Source organism: Phoca vitulina, unplaced genomic scaffold, assembly GCF_004348235.1.
Source record: "Phoca vitulina isolate PV1807 unplaced genomic scaffold, GSC_HSeal_1.0 scaffold32, whole genome shotgun sequence".
Lineage (NCBI taxonomy): Eukaryota > Metazoa > Chordata > Mammalia > Carnivora > Phocidae > Phoca > Phoca vitulina.
This window is the reverse complement of record NW_022589735.1, coordinates 10,699,575-10,722,830: the sequence shown is the minus strand read 5'-3', so window position 1 is coordinate 10,722,830 and position 23,256 is coordinate 10,699,575.

Here is a 23,256-nt window from a genome sequence, read left to right as displayed (position 1 = left end):
TCAGATATTAAAATATACCTTTTATGTTCTCTCTCTCCTTCCCTTTCATCATCCTCCTGCCCCCTCAACATGCTCAGATTGGGAATCTCTTCACATTCTATAACCACATGCAAAACACGACCAAACATTTATTTTCAAATCACTTCCAGCTTACTTTAAAGCATTATGAAAGTAATAATCTTTTTATTAGTACTAAAAAAGTCTCCCAAATGAACTAGTAGTGAAGATTGCTATATTGTTCTCCCTACCACTTGAATACTGATAGTCATCACAAACTCTAATGTCCAATGGCCAAAGCCTCCTACTCTGGGAAGTTTCCCATGATTTCTCTGGTCTCTTCATGTCTTGACTTGGCCTCTCTCTCACAGATATACTATATGATTGTTATATTTGAATATTTTTTTAAAGATTTTATTTATTCATTTGAGCCAGAGAGATAGAGAGAGAGAGCATGAGCAGGGGGAGAGACAGAGGGAGAGGGAGAAGCAGACTCCCCGCTGAGCTGGGAGCCCAACGTGGGGCTCGATCCCAGGACCCTAGGATCATGACCTGAGCCAAAGGCAGATGCTTAACCATCTGAGCCACCCAGGTGCCCCTGAATATGTTTTTAAAAAATATTTAGATACATTTTAGTTGTATTTGTTGTATTCTTCTTTCAACAAATATTTACTGTGTACCAAACTATGTGCCAGACCTTAGACCATGTTCTAGATGCCCAGGACATAGTGTTGAACAAGACATCAAAATTTTTGTCCTCATGAAGCTTGTATCTCATTATTTTGCTTTATATTATAATAATATTATAATACTGTTTTCTGTATAAGGGAAAGGGCTCCTTCTGTTTTACATTATGACATGTAGTCAATGAATGTCCAATAAATGCTAATGGTAGTTTGGCTCCCACTGTGGTTTTTCTCCACTCATAGCCCTTCCACATTATCCTGATATCAGTATGCCAAATTTCTCTTGGGAGATGCCCAGAGAGACCTCGTGGCATAGCAGTGAAGTATTAGTCTCTATAGTCAAGACTGCCTGCACTGAAGTCCTGTCTGTGGCTATTTACCAACTCTTCGACCTTGGTCAAGATACCTCACTTCTCAGTAACTCGGTTTCCCCCCAAGTAAAGTGGTGGTAGTAATGAAACCAAGCAGCCTTATAGGGTCTCTGAGCATTAAGTGAGTTGACATCTATCAAGTGCTTATGGTGGTATCTGACCATAGTGAAACACTACAGAACTGTTTGCTATTATTATTATTATATTATATAATATTAATATAATTAATATAATAATAATATTAATATAATATAATTTCCCTCCTTTGGGAGCTGTATTTTAGAGATTGTCAATCAGTCTCCACTCCCCAACTTTCTAAGGACTGGACACATGACTCTTCCCCAGGACTTTAAATCTTTTAGCTTTTCCATCCCAAGGGCAGTGCCCTAATGCGTCTGTCTGTTAGTTCCTGCTACTCAGGTCTCCAGAGCTGCCCTGCTTGCTGACCTTTCCAAGCCTCGATCTTCAGCTTCCCATGGATTTCAAGAGCTAGTTCATAGCCTTTGCAATAAAATCTCTGTTTTCATAAGTTACCCAGCATCTGTATCAGTTGCTTGCAGCCAAAGAACCCAGAAGCTGATAATAATACAATGGCTCATTGTGGTCCTCATCTGTGCAGTGGATTGCACTCCTCCTCATAGGCTGAGTGATCGTTTTGCCTCATCTTCTTAAATTTAAGGAGCAGATTATATAACCAAACAGTTGTAGTTGATATACTCCAGCATGCACCCCAGGCTTGCTAATTCCTTTTACTCTTTCAAATGTTTGAACCTTTGACTCTTACATTACCTTGTAAAAAAAGACATCTGTGCAGCCCAGCACTGGAAGGTTTTTAATTTGTACCAAGATTTTGAAGAGAACTGTAATGTTCAAACACAGCCACTGTTCAGGGTCTGTTTTTCCTGCTGTCCACGGGGAAGGTAGGAGTCAGGCAGAACTGAGAGCCCCACTGAGACTCCCTACATATGAGTATAGCTGGGATGTTCCATCTGCCACAGGCTCACCTGGTAACTTTGTCTGGTATAACAGAGAGCCTGGTGCACTCTTTTTTCCTCACCAACCTCTCAGAGAACATTTTCCCGAAGTTAAGGTGATTTAGGTTAATGATCTACAGAACTCCAAGAGACTATCTGTGAAGGAGAACTTCAGGCTCATGATCTAGTTCTTTATTTTTGGGCCAGAGTCTCCAGAATCAGTGATGATGGTTTCACTGATTCTCCCTGGAGAGTATTAAGGGAAAAATTGGAGACTGACTCTGTATTTGTTTCTTATTGCTGCTGTAACAAATTACCAGACACTAAGCACTTAAAACAACACGAAGTTACTATCTTATAGTTTAGGAGATGGTGAGGTCTAAAATTAGGGTGCCAGCAGAATGTTTTTTTCTGGAGGTTCTAGGGTAGAATCTGTTCCATTGCCTTCTGCAGCTTCTAGAGGCTGTCTGCATTACTTGTTTCATGATCCCTCCTCCATCTTCAAAGCCAGCAAGGTGCATCTCCAAATCTCTTTGTCTCTCTGACCTGTGCTTCTATCATCATGTCTACTTCTCTGACTCTGAGTCCCCTGCCTCCCTCTTTGCCTTATAGGCAATTTTGTAATTACATTGGGCCCACACAGATAATCCAGCATATGACATAGGAATATCTTGAGCTGGGCACATCTCAGGATCCTTACCTTAATCATATCTGCAAAGTCCCTTTTGCCATGTAAGGTAACATATGCCTGGGTTTGGGGATGAGGACATGGACAAGCTGTGGGATCATGATTCTCCCTTCCAAATGCTCCGTTCCAGTGGAAAGACAGAGAGCTGATGTGCAGCGTTAGAATACAAAGGGGTTACTGAAGAAAAGGGAACCCCAAAATGATTCACCAAACAGCAGCCCTGCCCTCCACAATTTCCTAGATGGCTACATTCAGGAGTTCCAAATAATCCAAATGCCCAATAAAGAATTACACACACACACACACACACACGGGGCAGGTGGGAATGGAAGTCTTATGCAGCCATTTATCAGGTGGCTTTAGATCTTGACTTACTAGCATGCAGACAGTGAAACATGTAGATTACCAAGCATCCTGGTCTACATGCTCTTATGCAAGTAAAACTGTTGTCATAAATCATGGGAGCGCTTCTGCAGAAAAGAGAGAGAGAGGTCTGAAGAATGTTCATCAATATGTTAAACCTTGCTTTACCCTGAGTGGTATGATTTGGGGTTACTTTTACAGTTCTGTTTTGTATCTTTTTTCAGTTGTTTTAATGTTTTAATAATATACTTCTTCCATAAACAATGTAACTCTTTTAAAAGGCCAAAAAAGGATGAAGCAAGAGAATGGAGACATCTTTTGAATCTCTGCCAAGTGTAAAAAAGTTGAACTGCTATTGGATGATGTCGTGGCACTGGGCAGAGAGAGAAGGAAGGCACGGGCCTGATGAGGTCCAGGAGCTGCAGACAGGCACCAAGGAAGCAGAGCCAGCCTTCACCAACGGCGCAGGGCTAGCTTTGACAGATGCAGCCAGAAACCGATCCAGGAAGACGTGGACGAAAGCATTAGTGGAGGCAGTTGGGAGTGGATGGGTGTCAAGCCACACGTTAAATGGGGAAAGAACAAAGAGGCAGTGCAATGAGGGTCAGAGCGGTAGATAGAACTTTCTCCTCCTGATACAATATTACTCCAGATCCTCAGAAATGAGGGCAGAAAAGATACTTAGTGTTCTCTTTTTGCATTTCTGTCCCTCTGCATTGATGGACAGGTTTGGTCCTTTGCAGGGTAGAGGGGATGGGAAGGAGCAAGGAATAGGCATGTAAAGTCCAGACAAAGTAATACGTGTGAGATTATAAACCAAATTAAGCTTCTCTGAAACTTTGTGGGGAGCAAATTTTCAGCGATAGGCATGATCTGGAGCCAGTGGTAACCTCCACGGGCATGTCAGAGAGGCAAGCAAACTGATGGTATAAGGGACTCTGACTTCGGCATTTCAGTGCAATGACTGTTTGTTGTACATATCACAGGTGTTGATAAAAGTGAAAAAAACGTAATTTCATACAAAATCACGTTTTACCATATTCAGATGGTATGAAACTGCAAAGGGAAACCAGAAATTCGATCCTGAATAAAGGTAATTCTAGTAAAGGCAATTCTACTTGTCATACATTCTAACCACCACAAGTCACACAGAAAGTAGGACAAACAGCAACTCTCCTTGGTGTTCTCGCTCAGTTCTTGATTCTCGGGGCTTTAGTCCTACCTAGTGGCACGCTAGACACCCAGAGAGACAACTTTTAGTGGCTGTTTGATACATGGTGACACAGTGGCCACTTTTTTTCTGAGAGATCTGTTCACTAGACTGTGTTCATGAACTCAGTAGTTCCTATGATGCTGTCATTTCGATTTTGTGCCTCTGTGTGTCCACAGCATTGACCACAGGCTTGACTGCCATAAACTCTCTATGAGTTGTGGCAAACTTTCTCCCGTTCCCTTCCACCTCAAGCAGCCTCACTCTCACATTTGGCCTGAGTGTATGTGAGGGAGGAGAGGTACCTACATTCCACGTGGCATCATGTTTTTTTTTTTCTTCCTTATATTTATCAAAGTTGTAACAGTATATTTATGTGGTCACTTTATTAATATATGGCTCCCACCTTAGATTATAGATTTCACAAGGCAAGTAGATATATCTGTAATTGATCATCACAGTATCCCAGTACTTAACACAATCAATACTTGTTGAATAAATGAAAGGTGTATCAAGGCAAAAGGCTGATTGTCCCTTCACCGTATGTGGTGTGGACAAGGTGATTTAACTCACAGGTTTCTTCCATTCCGACCAGGGCAGGATTGGTCTGTGGGGAGCTTACAGGTTCACAATAACATAAGAAATCCTTTCATTTTACAGATAAGGAATTTCAGGTCAGGGCAGTTTAATTACTTATACGAGGATCTAAGGCACTCACTGCTGAGCCCATTTCATCAAGAATGGTGATTGAGTCAGTCAGGGATGGACCTGGGAAAAGAATCAGATCAGTTTAGATTTCGGGCCAGAACTCCATTCATTAGATCCTGATATTTCTGGCACAACATTAACCAAGAAGCACATCTCAAGACTTCTTTTCTGATTAGACTTCTTTTTCTGCGTAGACAAAGAAATTAATCTTAACATTTTGAACAGATAATGAGTGGATGGACCCCAGTTGGAGAAGTTTATTAGGAAAGAGTTGGCAGTGGTACAAATAACCTCCTCCTTAATCCCCAAAACCAGGCGACCATCAAACTATATGTCCTTGGTGATAAAGCTATTCGGGCTGCAACATATAAACCTTTTTCTCTGCCTTATCCTCTTGCTCTCTGGAGTGATTCACGTCTGTAAAGATGCTGCTGCTGTGAGGAAAATGTGAGCCGCTCTGATGACAGTTGTTGCAAGAAGACAAAAGCATTTTTAGAATTATTGCTATTATCTCATGTGAGAGATGCTGACAGTCTCTCTCCATCTTGCCCCCGTAATCCCATTAGATTTCGCAAACTTTGCAAAGGAAGCCTTGAGGCCATGGCTGAGATAAAGTACTTTCAGGAATGTTTCTTTTCTGCAGCTAGAATTGTGATTCATATTTCAAGGGATTTGTAAAAACAGATCCTGTCCACAAATGGTAGAAAATTCTAGCATTGCAGCAGGGTAGAAAGGGACTTCAGAAGTTACCAAATTCTTGCCCCTTCCATATAAATTGTATGCAAAGAAAAGGTTTTATGAAAATAGATAGACTAACTAGGGGTGCCTGGGTGGCTCAGTCGTTAAGCATCTGCCTTCGGCTCAGGTCATGATCCCGGGGTCCTGGGATCGAGCCCCGCATCGGGCTCCCTGCTCGGCAGGAAGCCTGCTTCTCCCTCTCCCACTCCCCCTGCGTGTGTTCCCTCTCTCGCTGTGTCTCTCTCTGTCAAATAAATAAAATCTTAAAAAAAAAAAAAAAGACAGACTAAATAAATAAAAAAATAAAGCCAGAGATTCCCTGAGAAAAACAACTCTGTAACTTTCCTAATCTCCTTTTAATTTGCTGTGGGGATATGCTATATGAGTACACATGCGCAATTGTAATTCTGTTCTGGTCCTTTCTGCTGAGGGAGTCGGTGCTAGGGCAAGTGGTGAAAGTCTAAGCAAGAATTTGTTGCTATCAGTTTGCACCTACTCCTACTGTCCCATCTGTTAGCAGTGGTTTTTATTGGAGGGTGGATGTCGTTTTTTTCAGATTTTTTTTCAGCTAGAGGTCCACAGAATTTAATAATAAGGAAAGATCCACAAGTTATATAAATAAACACAACCAAGTTTTGCTTATTTGATGGCTAATGTCCTGGTGCTTATATAATCATATCCCTTGTTTCTCTTCCATTGCTCAGTGTCTCGCCATTTGATAGATTTTAGGCATTCTCACAGGGGGTAGAGAAATGAAGAGAAGCATAAGGTGATCTTTTTTTCTATTTTACTCATTTAATTTTTATCACCTTCTTGTAGAGTGCCGATTATGGGCAAAGAAGTCATTATGTTCTAAAGGGGATGATGAGAGGGGAAAAAAATATGTTAAGAGAAAATATCCAAGAGCTTGTACTATTATTACATTAACACAAGGCAGCTAAGGGGACTATAGATAGTCATAGCCATTTCTGGCTAGCTGGATTATTACAGAAAATAGATCTGGAACTGGGCATGAGAGGAACATTGTATGCCTGCAAAATAAAATAAAAAGGAGAAAAAAGGTCCTGAAAAATATTTGATGGTGATGGTGGTGGGAAGGGTGGAAATTGTGGTGATGAGGGTGGTAATGACGATGTTGATGTGGGGATACTGGAGGCAGTGGTGGTATAGAGGGTGTTGATGGTGGCAGGAATGATGATGGTGGTAGTCGTGATGGTAGTGTTGATGGTAATGGAGTGGTGAGGGCAGAGGTGCTGATAATGATAGTGGTGTGTGATGGCGGTGATGGCGATGGGGGTGATGGTTATAGTGATGGGGGTGATGGGGGTGATAGTGATGGGGTGACGGGGTGATGGTGATGGGGGTGGTGGTGATAGTGATGGGGTGATGGTGATAGTGATGGAGACGGTGGTGATAGTGACGGGGTAATGGGGGTGATAGTGATGGGGATGGTGGTGATAGTGATGGGGGTGATGGGAGTGATGGTGATAGTGATGGGGGTGATGGGGGTGATAGTGATGGGGGTGGTGGGGGTGATAGTGATGGGGTGATGGGGGTGATAGTGATAGTGATGGGGTGCTGGTGATAGTGATGGGGGTGATAGTGTTGGGGTGATGGGGGTGATAGTGATGGGGGTGGTGGTGATAGTGATGGGGTGATGGGATAGTGACGGGGGTGATGGGGTGATAGTGATGGGGGTGGTTGGGGTGATAGTGATGGAGGTGATGGGGTGATGGTGATAGTGATGGGGTGGTGATAGTGATGGGGTGATGGGGGTGATAGTGATGGGGTGGTGGTGATAGTGATGGGGGTGATGGTGATAGTGACAGGGTAATGGGGGTGATAGTGATGGGGTGGTGGTGATAGTGACAGGGGTGGTGGGGGTGGTGATAGTGATGGGGGTGATGGGGGTGATGGTGATAGTGACGGGGGTGATGGGGGTGATGGTGATGGAGGTGGTGGTGGTAGTGATGGGGGTGATGGGGGTGATGGTGATAGTGATGGCAGTGAAGGGGATGGTGGTAGGAGTGGGGGTGGTGAGGGTGGCTGTTGCCTAGTAGTGAGAATGGTGTAGACAGTTGTAGTGAGGTTGCTGCAGGTAGTGGTAATGGTAGTAAACATCACGAGGGCAGCAGGGACAGTGCTGAGGGGAATGTTCCTTTTCAATGACATTTCCAATTATCTGTAGAGATTTTCTACCAAATGACAGAGAAGAGGCCCAATGTGGTAGCAGGGGAGGAAGGTGGACAGAGACAACTGCCATCCCTAAGGGAAATTCACTGCTGTTTATGCTGTTCCAGTACCTAATTTCATGCATAGTCCCTCTTTGAGACAAATCTCCTTGTGTTATGAGTCAGACACATCATGTTTCTTCAGTAAATGTTCTAAAACGCTAGTTTGTATTTCCAAGTACCAGTAAATGGTTTCAACAGATGGATATATCTTAACAGTGGGTAAAGCAAACCTTAACACAAAGGTGTCCTTTCCAGTTGTGTATAATGTCAATTGTTTTGTGATTACTAGAAAAAGGGAGCTTTCGAAGTGTGATTAGCTTCATTGCCAATATATTTGTAAAATTCTTACAAAAAAAGACATTACCTAAGTTCTTTGTCAGTTCAGAGAGAACAGTGTTTAATCCAAAATGTGCAGACTGATGCCAAGGAAAATGTTCCCAATGGAGACTGGAGTTGCATTGGCTCCGAATCATTATTGAGCTCAAATATGGAACACGATGTATTTCATTCTCAGAGGGAACAAAAAGCGTGTTCCTTGCAGAAAGTTGGTCTCTTTCTCTCTCATTTTATCAAGAATTTAACATCTCTTTATTTCTAATCTCCATTGTCTAATGCAGATTCTCCAAGGAGAAAAAAAATCTCAAAGGTCTGATGTTTTCTAGCAATTGTCATTTGAATGGCTGTTATAAAGGGATAAAAGTTTATGTGCCATCTAGTCTCTCCTCTGTAGACCCATGGCTGTGTGCACGAGGTGTTGCTGATGCATTTCCAACAGTAACATCTGGCTCTCTGGCAGCCTGCTCTACTAACTGTGCTGACCCATTGATGGCTCTAGAACTGTTCAGAAAATGCTGTATGGGTTGGCCAGAATATGTAGAGGCCATAGGGGTTTTTTTGCTCATCCTCCTGGGTACTATTTATCTGTCAGTCACATTTCATTCTGAGGAATTTACTGTACTTGTCGGTGTCTATTTGAAATGAATAAGGAAACTCCTCATTAAAGACTGGGATTTATATGGCCCAAATGGGAGTATTCCCAGTGCTGTATTTAGGATAGTTGGAAGAGCTATGCTATTGGTTGAATTGTCCTTAAAATGTGGATTTTTCCCTGAGATGGTCTTGGAGTGTTACACATCCAATAGAAGCCAAGATGAAGACCATTTTTTTTTTTTCCAGAGGCTTATAGGATGGGGGCGGGGATGTGTGGAATGACCACTAATAGAAATTAAAGTTTTAGGGATTTATGTCAGAGTTCTCGGGGGAAAATGTTCCTGGTGGAGAAACAAAGTAGGACTGAAATCCAGTGGAAAGGAGCCAGATAATATGAGCACAGAAGGGGAAAGAGAGAGAAAGTGGGGTTGTGAGCCCAGATAGGGGAACCAAAGTTTGGAAAGTAGGGGCGGGGGGGGGGAAGATTAGTGACTATGGGGCTGTGATGAATCAGGAGAAGATGCAGTGCTGATGGTAACAGAAAGTGGTGTGCTTTGCGAAGAGAAGCAGAGAAAATGAAATTCTGGTTTAAAATAAACTGTTCAAACTTAAGAAAGAGATGTCTGGAAAATTGAAAAGGTATTTTAATGAGAAAAAGATGTAAGGGAAATGAGGATAGATAGATTAATCAAGCTAAGAAAGAGGCAAACAAATGAAGATTAATAAACACATTTAAGTTGTATAAGAAACCATGGTAAATCACATTTTCTACAGAAGGTAAATTCACAACTTGATTTTGAGAAGATAATCTATACAAATAACTGAAGAGTGTGCATCTGCTCACTTGGGTGAGTGATTTTCTCCCTGGTTCAGTTGTAAATGAGAATATCCACATGGAAATCAAATGCTTCCTTGGAATCCTGTGGAAAGAGAACAAACAGTACTAAAGCTACAGTATGGTTTACTTCTTATACACATTTGTGACATTAATATTCATTATTACAATGGTAGCCAACTCTTATGTAGAGCTTGCTTTATGCCAGGTACTGCTCTAAGAAATTTTGGTGCATTAATTCATTCAATCGTCACCAACAAACCTATGAGATAGGAACTGTTTTATTACCCCCACTTACAGATGGGGAAACTGAGGCACAGAGAGGTTGAGTAACTTGTCTAAGACACAAAGATGGTAAATGATAGAGTTGAGATTTAAACCCAGGTAGTTCTGCTCTATGGTCCGTTTCCTAACATTCTGGGGGTTGATGGTAAAGACAAAGTTTTCATGTAGAGGTATCTGACCCATGTGTGAGCAGAAAAATGAAAGTAATACAGACATTTTCATGCAAAGCAAATAACGGGAGGAAACTTTTCAGGTTGCAGGCATCAGGTGACAGCGATTGCTGTCTTACCACATAAGAGCCACAGATTTTGATGTGGTAGACAGAGGAAACATTGCTTTGTTAAGGTTTGTGTACTGTCTACAAATGAATGGTTGTGCCATCAATCGGCAAAGGCCATCAGTGGTTCATTTGTTAATTGATTAAGTGATGAGGAAAACCCTCAAACAGTGAGTAAATCTGCATTGCTTATTACTCATTTCTAGAATGGTGGAAGTATCTCGACTAGGGGGAAGTGGCGGTTTACTGCCATAATTTGTAAAGTCCTTTAAAACTTTAGATAACAGGCCTGGTAGATGTGCAAAGTATTACTCTCATTTACAGTCCAGCCTGATTTAACAAAAGGCCTGAGCATCATAAACCTGCAGACAGAAGGAGTTCCAGGGGGAAAATCGAGGCTTGCTCATCAGCCAGCTGTGCAGAGGGCTGGACTCCAGCTTCCCATCACGGGTGTGCAGCCCAAAGAATGTTGGCTGCCTCTGGGGCCAGCTGGCTCACACAGGGACTGTGCTCCTGGAAATCCTGAAATGTCTGTGCAGGACTCCAGCAAGTAGAGTTTTGGTTAACAGAGGAGCAGTCTCACCAGCCAGATTTGAGTCAAGCTGTTTTTCAAAAGCCTGTTAACTTTAACACGTGACCAGCGGGGCTGTCAAATGTGGCTCACGATACCTGCCTTTTAAGGTTATCATGAGGCTTCAGTTAAATAATTGGTACAGAGCACTTAGCGCAAAGCTTGGCCCAAGCTAAGAACTCAATACCTGGGTTGTGGTGGTGGTGATTTTAAAGTTCCCTTTGTGAGATCCCATGCCCGGGGTGCCTCCCTCACCTTCCAATCCATCTCTTCTTCTTGGTTCGTGATTGTGTGCGACACACAGGGACAGATTCCCTCGCAGGGAGTCGAGGGAACATGACAGCATAGTGGTAGGTATGGAGCCCTCTGCACATGCATCGTTTACTTGACAGCAGTGATGGTGGTTTCTTACCACAATCCCTATGAGACTGGAACCAGAGTAGCCGCCAATTCTAGAAGGGCAGGGGGGCAAACGGCTTCCCCAGAAATGCCCTCTGCCTCCCGTGGCAGCCACCTTGGGCGGCCAGAAGAAACTTCTCTTTCTTCCAAGAACTTTGTGAGTGACGTTTAGTCCCATGATCAGACCCTTCACCAATGCCAAAGTAGGCTGGTGTGGCTGGCCGCCAGTGCTCCTGCTAGTTGCTGACTGAAGGAGGCATCACCTGACATTCCTTAGATTTTGTTGGAACTCACTTGGGCCAACCTGGGTCAGGGGGCAAACCAAGAGGCGTTAACGAGGTTCGAACCTAAGCAGAACTGGTCTGCCTGCTAGTGTTAAGGTCCAGTGATTCCCCATCGTCCCCAAATTCTCTTCACCCCAATGACCTAGAGAGACAGCAATGTTTTCCTCCCTTTCTTTTTTCCCCATTAAAATTTGACCAACATTCAGCTAGTTCTTCTATAAAGAGAGTGACAAAGAACTCCTGACAAATCTGGAGTAGCTTGTATAATTTAAATAACAATCTCCCATATAACATGAGGTAAAATTTGGAGGTAAAATGAGAAGTAAAGTTGATTCTTTGGCAAAAGCTATTGGTCAAGAACCAGTGAGGAGTCCAGGCTCTGCCTTGTAAAAACAATTCTACCTTCTACCCCTTCACTCAGTAATTCTGTCTTGGCAATTTTCTTCATGGCCTGAGGGTGGGCACTATTTATCCCCTATTCAAAATATTGGTTGCATAGCTTAAAATAAAGTACGTATTATTGTTTTGTTGATAATGTGCTATGTTCTAGAATTACCGATCCAAAGACATAGTGTTGATACAAAGGAATTAGGCTTAGTGCTTTAAGTAAAGATCAGACCCAAACTGAAGTAACAAAGAGTAACGGCTCTGCGTTTTCAGCATTTCCAAAATAAAGTATCTGTCTATAACCCTATCTGGATGGGGACCAGCAGGTTCTGGGAAGAATATTAACCTGAATTTGTTGCAGTCTTGTTTCCCAAACTGCTTTATAAACACTTCCCCATATGTGCTGCCAGAGCTTTGCATTTAATGAATCATCCAAATCTTTTTGCCATATATCCTGTGTAGCTCTTGATGAAGGGTTACATGTTCCCACTATCTGAGGAGAAATGAGAGTAACACCTTACGTTACCAGCCAAAATTGCCTCATAAGATAATCCTATTAGAATGTTCATTTTGATTTTTATAAATACTGACTTAAATGTTGGCGAGTTATTTTAGACCCAGTTGCCTTGTAATTTTTTAGGGACCATGTTATCTACTCGATACCTTGTCTTTATTCTGAGTAATCATGAAGGAAGTAGAAATTGTTGCTTCAGGGCGCCTGGGTGGCTCAGTCATTAAGCGTCTGCCTTTGGCTTAGGTCATCATCCCAGGGTCCTGGGATAAAGCCCTGCATCAGGCTCCCTGCTCCGCGGGAAGCCTATTTCTCCCTCTCCCACTTCCCCTGTTTGTGTTCCCTCTCTTGCTGTGTCTCTCTCTGTCAAATAAATAAAATAAAATAAAATAAAATAAAATAAAATAAAATAAAATAAAATAAATTGTTGCTTCATAAACACTCCAATTTTTGCTTCATGAGTCTTTTGCATTCTTAGTTGCTTTTACCTTATTTTCTGGAGAGCTTAGCAGTAAAAAACAGAGGTTAAGAGCACAGGCTTTGGAGTCAAATACGTTGGATTTCATGTTCAAGTTCTGCCTCTGAATAGTTATATGAACGGAGAAAACTACTTAGTATCTTGCAACCTCAGTTTCTCTGTCTGTACAATGGGAAGTGACAATATTCTCTACCTCCTTTGGCTACCATAAAAATAAAACAACATAACAAATATTAAGTTTTTAGTTTAGTGCTTGATGCATGACACATATAAACAATTTTTATGTTGTCTACTTAATCACTGGTGGATCACCACTGCTGAAAGGGACTACAGGGGAAAAAAAAAAAACCACCTCCAGCTGCCACCTTTGACAATCATGTGTAAAGCACCAACCAGAAGCACTTTTCTGCAACATGAGGAAGGTTCCTGACATTGCTGATGGTGCCAGAATTTGCCTTGAACAGTTTTCAAGTTCTTTCTGGCACATTGAGCGTGCTGCTTTCCCTCTTTCCTTTCAGGGACCAGTACTCCTGGTTATTTTGTGCTGTCCCCATTGCAAACCTGTATCAGATTCTCTACTTACAGAGACAACCACGGCCATGGCAAATCTTGGATTTTTCCCTTTGCCTAGTGTTCAGGTGCTAACAGTGAAAAAGGTTTCCCATCGAGATCTGGTAGTGAGTTTGACCCAGTCTGAGGTGACCCTGCCAAATCCTGGAGCACATGGCTTCCATTGTACTCTCAACCCTTCAGATTACTGTTTTATGAATACTTTTTCACTTATAAGATCTCTCTTTGATTTCCCCAAGCCCTGATTCTTCACATACCCCCCTGAGAATACCCTCAGGATCCTTAAATCAAACTACCAACTTACCCCCAAGTCCAGGGTTTCCTCAATCATATCCTAGAAGTTGCTATTGCAAATAATCATTCCCGCTCTAGAACTCAGTTTTAAGCATCCTGTTACTCAACAGTATCTCCTGTATTTCAATAAGTAATGTACACTAGTTCACAAGAAAACCAGCAATTCTTCAACCTCACCAGGACTTCCAATCCATTGACCTTACTGTCTTCTACCTCCCATTATGTCCTCAATTTACCCTCAACCCAATTTTACATTGCACCCTTTGCATGTAACCTCAGCAATCTGCTGTCTGGGCCCATCTTATCTGCTGGGAAAAACTCATGGACCTGAGTTGGGGAATATGGTTCAAGAAGAACAGACTAACCTTGCTATCTGCCTCTCAAATTTGGGACTACACACCTTCACTTGGACATCACAGTGTCCCTTTCAAACACACAAACCAGCTTTCTACTGCCTTCCTGATACCATCTCTAACTACTCTCAGCAGCAATCATACAGAACTCCCAGCTGTTCTTTGAACATAACAATCATGTTCTTGTTTCTGGGACTCTTACAGCTATTTCTCCCACCTGGAATGTCCTTCTTAATCACCACCCTCTCCCCACAACCTATGTGTGTGCCTTTCTTGTTTCTGGGACTCTTACAGCTATTTCTCCCACCTGGAATGTCCTTCTTAATCACCACCCTCTTCCCACAACCTATGTGTGTGCCTTTCTAAATACCAGAGAGGTTATTCTTGACCATTCCATCTCAAATAGCACTCTCAGCCACTTTGCATTCCCTTACCTTGCAATATGTTTTCTCAAGAAGACTTACCACCTGATTTTATATATCTGTTTATTTTTAAAGACTTCATACCTCTCTTGCCCCCCTCAGAAGTGGTCTATGAAAGCAGTGCTGTGTATCATTCACTGCTATTCTTCCTGTATGTGCTTGGTGTGAACTAGACATTCAAAAATATTTGATGAATAAATGGATAAATGCATGAAATTCCTGAGGCCAAGGCTGATAGGAGCATGACGTTCACAGTTTTAAATTCCAGTTTCTGATGATACACAGGTGATTACCAATGTACAGAGATAACTGTTGAGAATGTGATGTGTTCATTTCATTTGCATAGTCCCTTCACTTATGAAATGGGAAGCTTTTGTGATAGTTTGAGAAAGGTGGGTCCTAAGTTTTCCAATTCTTATATTCTATTTTGGTAAAATACGAAAACATAAAATGTACCATTTTAATCATTTTTAAGTATGCAGTTCAGTGGTGTTAAATACATTAGTGATGTGCTACAATCACCACCCAGCTGTCTCCAGGACTCTTCATTTTGCAAGACTGCAACTCAATCCCATTAAACCCCCTCTTCCCCTCTTCTGCTAGCCCCTGGAAACCACCGTTTTCCTTTCTATCTCTATGATTTTGACTACTCCAAGTATTTCATATAAATAGAATCATACAGTGTTTGTCTTTTTGTGACTACTTTATTTCACTTTGTATAATATCCTCAGAGTTCATCCCTGTTGTAGCATGTGTAGAATTTCCTTCTTTTTAAAGGCTGAATAATAACATTCCATTTAAATATATATACTCATTTTGCTTACCCATTCATTCACTGATGGACATTTGGCTTGCTTCCACATTTTAGCTCTTGTGAACAATGCTGCTGTGAACACGTGCATACAAATATCTCTTCAAGACACTGCTTTCAATTTTGGGGGGTCAGTACTCAGGAGGGAATTGCTGTATTATATTTAATTTTGCATCATTTAACTTTGTGAGGAACTGCCATACTGTTTTCCAGTTTATGAACATGAGATGATTCCATTTATTATGTTTAATTTCTTTCAGAAGTGTTTTGTAGTTTTCATTGTACAAGGCTTTCACCCCTTAGTTAATTCTTTTTTTTTAAGATTTTATTTATTTATTTGACAGAGAGATAGCACAAGTAGGCAGAGCAGCAGGCAGAGGGAGAGGGAGAAGCAGGCTCCCCACTGAGCAGGGAGCCTGACATGTCCTGGGATCATGACCTGAGCAGAAGGCAGCCACTTAACCAACTAGCCACCCAGGCGTCCCCCTGCCCTTAGTTAATTCTTAAGTGTTTTATTCTTTATGATGCTGTTGTAAATAGAATTGATTTGTTCATTTCCTTTTCAGATTTTTCATCTTTAGTGTACAGAAATGCCTGATTTTGTGTGTTGACTTTGGATCCTGCCACTTAGCTGAATTCATTTATCGTTCCAACATTTTTTTAAAGGAATCTTTAGGATTTTCTACATATGAGATTATATCATCTCCAAACAGATAATTTTACTTCTTTGTTTCCAAATTGGATGCCTTTTACTTCTTTTTATTCTCTGATTTCCCTGGCTAGAACTTCCAGGACTATGTGGAAAAGGGGTGACAAAAACGGGCATCCTTGCCTTGTTCCTGATCTCAGAAGAAAAGCTTAGTCCTTCGCTATTGAATATAATTATTTCCTGTAGGTTTTTCACGTATTTTATGAATGCTTTTGTTATGTTGAGGTGGGTTCCTTTTATTCCTCCTTAGTTGGGTGTATTTGTCATATAATGGTGTTGAATTTTGCTAAGTGGTTTTTCTACATCAGTTGAGATGATGGTGTGACTTATTTCCTTCATTCTGTTAATGTGGTGTTGATTGAATTTTGTATATTGAACCATTCTTGTATTCTAGGTATAAATTCCACTTTGTCATGGTGAATAATCCTTTTAACATGCTGCTAAATTTGGTTTGCTAGTATTTTGTTCAGAGTTTTTGCATCAGTGTTCATTAGGAATAATAGTCTAGTTTTCTGGTAGTATCATTGGCTTTGGTATCAGAGAAATACCAACCTCAAAGAATGAGTTAGGAATGTCCCCCCCTCTTCATTTTTTGGGAAAAGCTTGAGAACCTGTATTAGTTCTTTAGATGTCTTATAGAATTCACACTGAAGCCATCAAGTCCAAGTCTTTTCATTGTTGTGAGATTTTTTTTTTTAGCAAAATGACAGGAATGAGTCTCTCCTTACCAGTAATTAATTTATTTTTTCTAAAGACTTATTTATTTATTTTTGAGAGAGAGAGAGCTTTTTTTAAATTACTGATTAAATCTCCTCATCAGTTATAGAGATATTTATGTTTTCGATTTGTGATTTAGTCTTGATAGGTTTTGTGTTTCTAAGAATTTGTCCATTTCATCTAAGTTATCCAGTTGGTGTGCAGTTACTCCTAACACTCTTGTAGAATCCTTTTTATTTCCACAAAATTAGTAGTAATGTCCTCACTTTCATTTCTGATTTTAATATTCGGAATCTTTTCTTTTTTTCTTTATCCATCTAACTATAAAGTTTCATCAATTTTGTTGATCTTTTCAAAGAACCAGCTTTTGGTTTTATGGATTTTCTCTATTGTTTTCTCTCTCCACTTCATTTATTTCTGCTCTAATCTTTTACTTCCTTCCTTCCATTAGCTTTAGTTTACTTTTTCTCCTTTTTCTAGTTCCTTAAGTTATAAAATTAAGTTACTGATTTGAGATCTTTTTTTGCTTTTTAATGTAAGCATTTATAGCTGTAAATTTCCCTTAACACCCCTTTCACTGTATTCCATAGTTTCGGTATGTTGTGTTTTTGTTTTCATTCAGCTCTAAGAATTTTCTAATTTCCCTTGTGATTTCTTCTTTGATCTATTGGCTGTTTGAAAGCATGTTGTTTAATTTCCACAATTTTGTGAATTTTTCGGTTTCTTTGTTATTGTTGCTGTTGTTGATTTCTAACTGCATCATGGTCAGAGAAGATTCTTTGTACCATATCTGTCTTTTAAAATCTATGCAGATTTAACTTGTAGCCTAACATGGTCTATCCTGGAAAATATCTCATGTGTATTCTGTTGTTACTGGATAGAGTGTTCTTTATGTGTCTGTTAGATCTAGGTGGTTTATTGTGTTGTCAAGTCCTCTTTTTTATTACTTACCTTCTTTTTGGCTGTTCTAGCTATTATTGAGAATGGGGTACTGAAATCTCTATATATTATAGTAGAACTGTTACTCCCTTCAGTGTTGTTAATTTTTGTTTGTGTATTTTGATGGTCTGTTATAGGAAATGTTTACATTTGTAATACCTTCTTGCTGAATTGAAAGTTAAAAAATATATGATGTCCTTCTATGTTTCTTGTGTGCATTTTTGATTTAAAGTTTATTTTGTCTGATAGTAGTTTAACCATCCACCCCCTTTTTTTGGTTTTTATTTGCATGCAATATCTTTTTCCATCCTTTTGCTTTCAGCTTATCTGTGTCTTTGGATCTAAGGTGAGTTTTTGATAGATGTACACAGTTGAATTATGTCTTTTTTTTAATTTTAATTTTGACCTATTCTGTCAATCTCTATCTTTTTATTTGAGTATAGTTGGCCCATGATGTTACATTAGTTTCAGGTGTACAACTTAGTGATCTGACAAGTTTGTACATTATGCTGTGTTCACCACCAGTGTGGCTACCGTCCATCCTGTTACATTGCTATTACAGTATCATTGACCGTATGCCTTATGCTGGGCCATTTATTCCCAAGACTTACTCATTCCATAACCGGAAGCCTGTATCTCTCTCTCCGTTTCACCTATTTTTTTCTCTCTCTCAAAAATAAATAAATAAATCTTTAGAAAAAAAAAAAAGTACTCATAAGGCTTTATTTCTGTCATTTTACTGTTGTTTGCCATGTCTTATAGCTGTTTTGTTCTTCATTTCCTACATTAGTATCTTCATTTGTGTTTAGTTGATTTTTTTATAGTGAAACACTTAAATTCCTTTCTCATTTCCTTTTGCGTATATCCTATAGTTATTTTCCTCCTCTGCTTGTGCTCTCTCTTGCTCACTCTTTCTCTCAAATAAATAAAATATTTTTTAAAGATTTTATTTATTTGTCAGAGAGAGAGCACAAGCAGGGGGAGCGGCAGGCAGAGGGAGAAGCAGGCTCCTGCTGAGCAAGGAGCCCGATGTGGGACTTGATCCCAGGACCCTGGGATCATGACCTGAGCCAGAGGCAGATGCTTAACTGACTGAGCCACCCAGGCATCCCATAAATAACATCTTAAAAAAATAAAAAAGAAAGGAAATCCCCTAGCTTTTCCCTTGGCAGGCACTGCTGAGGTAGAGTTAACTGTGGCCTGGTTTATTCCTTAAGGCATTTATATTCTCTTAAGGACCAAGACATATAAGCAAATAATTATAATAAAAAGTATTACATGCTGTGAAGAAATTTTACCCAAAAGACTAGTAGATCCCAGTGGATCAAGAGATTTTTTTCAGCTTTGGTAGACTTGGGAAATTCTCAGACAGATGATTTATATAATTTAGATTATATAATTTATAAATTATATTTATATAATTTAGATTATACCTGTTGGATAAATGGAATAGAGTTGGATAAAAGGAAAGGGCATTGAAATGTATGGTAGGATATAAGGAAAAGGGAACTAATTGTCTGATAGTCACAATTTGAACCCTTGTCTTATGGGGTTTTGGAGGCCATTCTGATGGGCACTGAGGGCAGTTAGATGAGAGGAAAAGAGAAAGGAGCACAGAGAGTAAATAGGATTGGGACCGGTGACAGAAACCAGAGAGAAGGTAACCTATGTGCATAGGGCCACACACTGAGAATGGAGGCTTAGAGTCAGGGTCCTTGCTCAGGGAATGAAGGGAGTGGGTCAAAGTGGGGGACGGGGCACTATCAGAGAGTTTGGGATCAGAGTGTTCAGGAGTCAAGTGCCTGCCTTGTCTTCATGTGAGTGAGATCCTTCTGGATCAACATCCTCACCAATCCACCACTCCTCTATCTACTCTCTTTTTCTGGGAATAGACATTCACTCATTGCCTAGAGTCTTTGCTTTGCCACAGGCCAGCTTTTCCATAAGGTTAGTTTCCATTGGATGTTCCTCAGCACAGCCAGAAACCTGAGGAAGAGCCCTCCTATCTACTGAGATGAGGGGAAGGAGCTCTATACCTGCATGAACTGATCATGTAGAAGTGCCCAGGATGGGACAGTGGGGCCCAAATAGCATTGTTCTAGGCACTGACCCTCTCTTTTAATTTGCATACATCCTCTTTGTATTCAAACAACAAACTTGTGCATTGGATATTACTATTCTCAAGATCTAAGCAAGTATACTAAGGCTCAGTAATATTAAGTTCTTTGTCCAAAGTCACCTATTTCCAATGATAGTGTTTGCCTTACTAAAAGGCTTTACTCTTACAGAGGACACTGTGTTATTTGTGTTATTTGTCTATGACTGTATCTAGCGCAGATGCTTTTAAGTAGCAGGAAGTGTAATGTGTGGGTGAGACTGTGGTGTTAGAAGCAGTCAAATTTGAGTTCAAAGCCAGATTCTGCTAATTTCTATCAGTGATACTTGGGCAAAATACTTTTTTCTTTGTGGCCCCTGTTTTCTCATCTGTCTGGAAAAGTTTTGAATACCTCCTGCATAGCTGTGAGGAATAAATGAGATAATATGAGATACTATATGAAAAGCAAGGGGCGCCTGGGTGGCTCAGTCGGTTAAGCAGCTGCCTTTGGCTCAGGTCATGATCCCAGGGTCCTGGGATTGCGCCTGCTCAGCAGGGAGCCTGCTTCTCCCTCTCCCTCTGCCCCCCACTCTTGCTTGCTTGCTTCCTCTCTGTCTGTGTCAAATGAATAAATAAAATCTTTTTTAAAAAAAGAAAAGCAATTCTATTTTCTGCAACATGATCACTATATAGTTATAATTATTACTGTATGTTACTTGCTAAATATTTTTAAAGTGAAAAATGTCACATGCCGATTAAGAAAGAGAATTCTTTGTTTAAGAGTTATTTTCAATTTCATTAGCACATCGGTGTCTGACATAATGATATGACAAATAGAATTATTAAGGTATGTAAAATGGCATTTGGCCATCTGCAAGAAAGAACTCAATGTCTTTCCAGCTTTGTAAGCGAGTTCTGTTCACACACCATTAAGAGGTAACTGTTGTGGTTTATATCTTAAGCTAAATCAGAGATGAATGTGGGGGATTCAGGAGCCTTTCCAGCGGTGGAGGGCTGACAAGAGAGACAGAAACCAGGAAATCCTTCATTCTGACAAACATAGAAAAAGGATATTCTTTATAGTGTATGCCCAAATCTTTTCATGAAATTGCCTTTTGAAGGTGTCACAATCCTAACAAACACTTTAATAATGTATAAAATACAGTGGTAGGAAACAAAAACAAAACAAAACAAAGAACAAATTCCCCCAGTTTCCCCAAAGATCAGCCTTAGACAAATGTCTTTCACAGCACTTCCTTCTCTCACTCCCACCTTCCATTCCAGAGCAGTTAATATTTTTTTTTTAACTCATGTGGCCACCCATAGGAGAAGGATAATCATGAGTAGTTTTCCCTGCAGATATGGTTGAATAGCAGAGAATAATAGCAGTCCCATCAGCATCTTATTTCTGCTTCCATCAGAGGGATTATGTTAGCAACCATTCTGTTAACAGTGAAACAAAAGGACAATTGTAAAAAATTTAGGACGTAGAGACAAAAAATCAGTCTCTATCTCTTTTTTAAGAGTTTTCTTCACTGAAAAAGGACTCTGCCTTCATGGAATTTTTAAACCTACTTTTTGAATACTTTTGTTTTTATTACTTCCCAGCTGGTGGTATTCATTACAGTTGCATTCCCAACCCCTTTTTTTGCTAGGAAGTGCAAAGAACACAAGTCATAGAGATAGTACTTTAATTGGAAAAAAGTGAATTTCATGGTAGCATGATTACTTTTGAGTTTGCCCAGGACATCCCCAGATTCAGTCTCCAAGTCCAATGCCCTGGAAACCTTTCAGTCTTGATAAACCAGTATGATTGGTCCCCCTAACTGAGGTGGTTTCTCTAGCTATGTAGAAATAGGCTATTCATGAAAACTTGAATAACAACAACAGTTTAAATCTGAGTGCTTACTAAAAACCAGCAATTGAAGTGCCTTATATCAGTGTCTCTGTAAGAACACTGAGGGAAGTATTATTAATTTTACTTCCATTATACAGAAAAGGAACCTCGTGTTTATTTTTTTATTTAAATTCAATTGGCCAACATATAGTACATCCTTAGTTTCAGAGTTAGAGTTCAGTAATTCATCAGTTGCATATAACACCCAGTGCTCATCAGATCATGTGCCCTCCTTAATGCCCATCACCAATTACCTCATCCCCCCACCCACCACCCCTCCAGCAACCCTCAGTTTGTTTCCTATAGTTAAGAGTCTCTCATGGTTTTTCTCCCTCTCTGATAACTTCCCATTCAGTTTTCCCTCCCTTCCCCTATGATCCTCTGCCCTGTTTCTTACATTCCACATATGAGTGAAACCATATGATAATTGTCTTTCTCTGATTGACTTATTTCACTCAGCATCGTACCCTCCAGTTCCATCCACATCGATGTAAATGCTAAGTATTCATCCTTTCTGATGTAGTATTCCATTGTATATATGGACCACATCTTTATTTATTCATCTGTTGATGGACATTTCAGCTCTTCCCACAGTTCGGCTATTGTGGACATTGCTGCTATAAATGTTGGGGTGCACGTGCCCCTTCGGATCACTACATTGTATATTTGGGGTAAATACCTAGTAGTGCAATTGCTGGATCACAGGGTAGCTCTATTTTTAACGTCTTGAGGAACCTCCATACTGTTTTCCAGAGTGGCTGTACCAGCTTGCATTCCCACCAGCAGTGTAAGAGGGTTCCCCTTTCCCGGCATCCTTGCCAACATTTGTTGTTTCCTGTATGGTCAATTTTAGACATTCTGGCTGGTGTGAGGTGGTATCTCATTGTGGTTTTGATTTGTATTTCCCTGATGCCAAGTGATATGGAGCATTTTTTCTTGTGTCTGTTGGCCATTTGCACGTCTTCTTTGGAGAAATGTCTGTCCATATCTTTTGCCCATTTCTTGACTGGATTGTTTGTCTTTTAGGTGAGGAACCTCACGTTTAGACAGGGGAGGTATTTTGCCCAAAATCGCACAGGTATGCATGATTTGAACCCAGGCAAACTGATTCCATTATTCAGCTACTACAACATGCTGCTTCTGTGTTACAATGCCCTCTTTTGAGAAAGCAGTTGCAGGAAGCTCCTATCTATAGTCACCATAAAGTGTTACTCTTAACCCTGCCTTCCTGGTAAAAGCTGGTTCAAGGAGGCATGAGGACCTGAGCCAGAGAGGCCAGAGATCTAGAAGGAGGCTTGGTATGGGAGATCTCTGCTAAAGGTTTCCTGTTCCCTTCCATCCTTATATATTCTTTGCATCTAAGATAAAGTGAGTGTATCATTCTTTGCACTCTACAAGAGCCCGTTTATAGGATCAGAATAGATCAGCATGATTTATTCTAATAGTATCCACAGCTCCCATGACTGCCTTCCTAACAAGCCCAAATGAGCATTGCACACTAACTGTGGTTTTCATTATTCTAT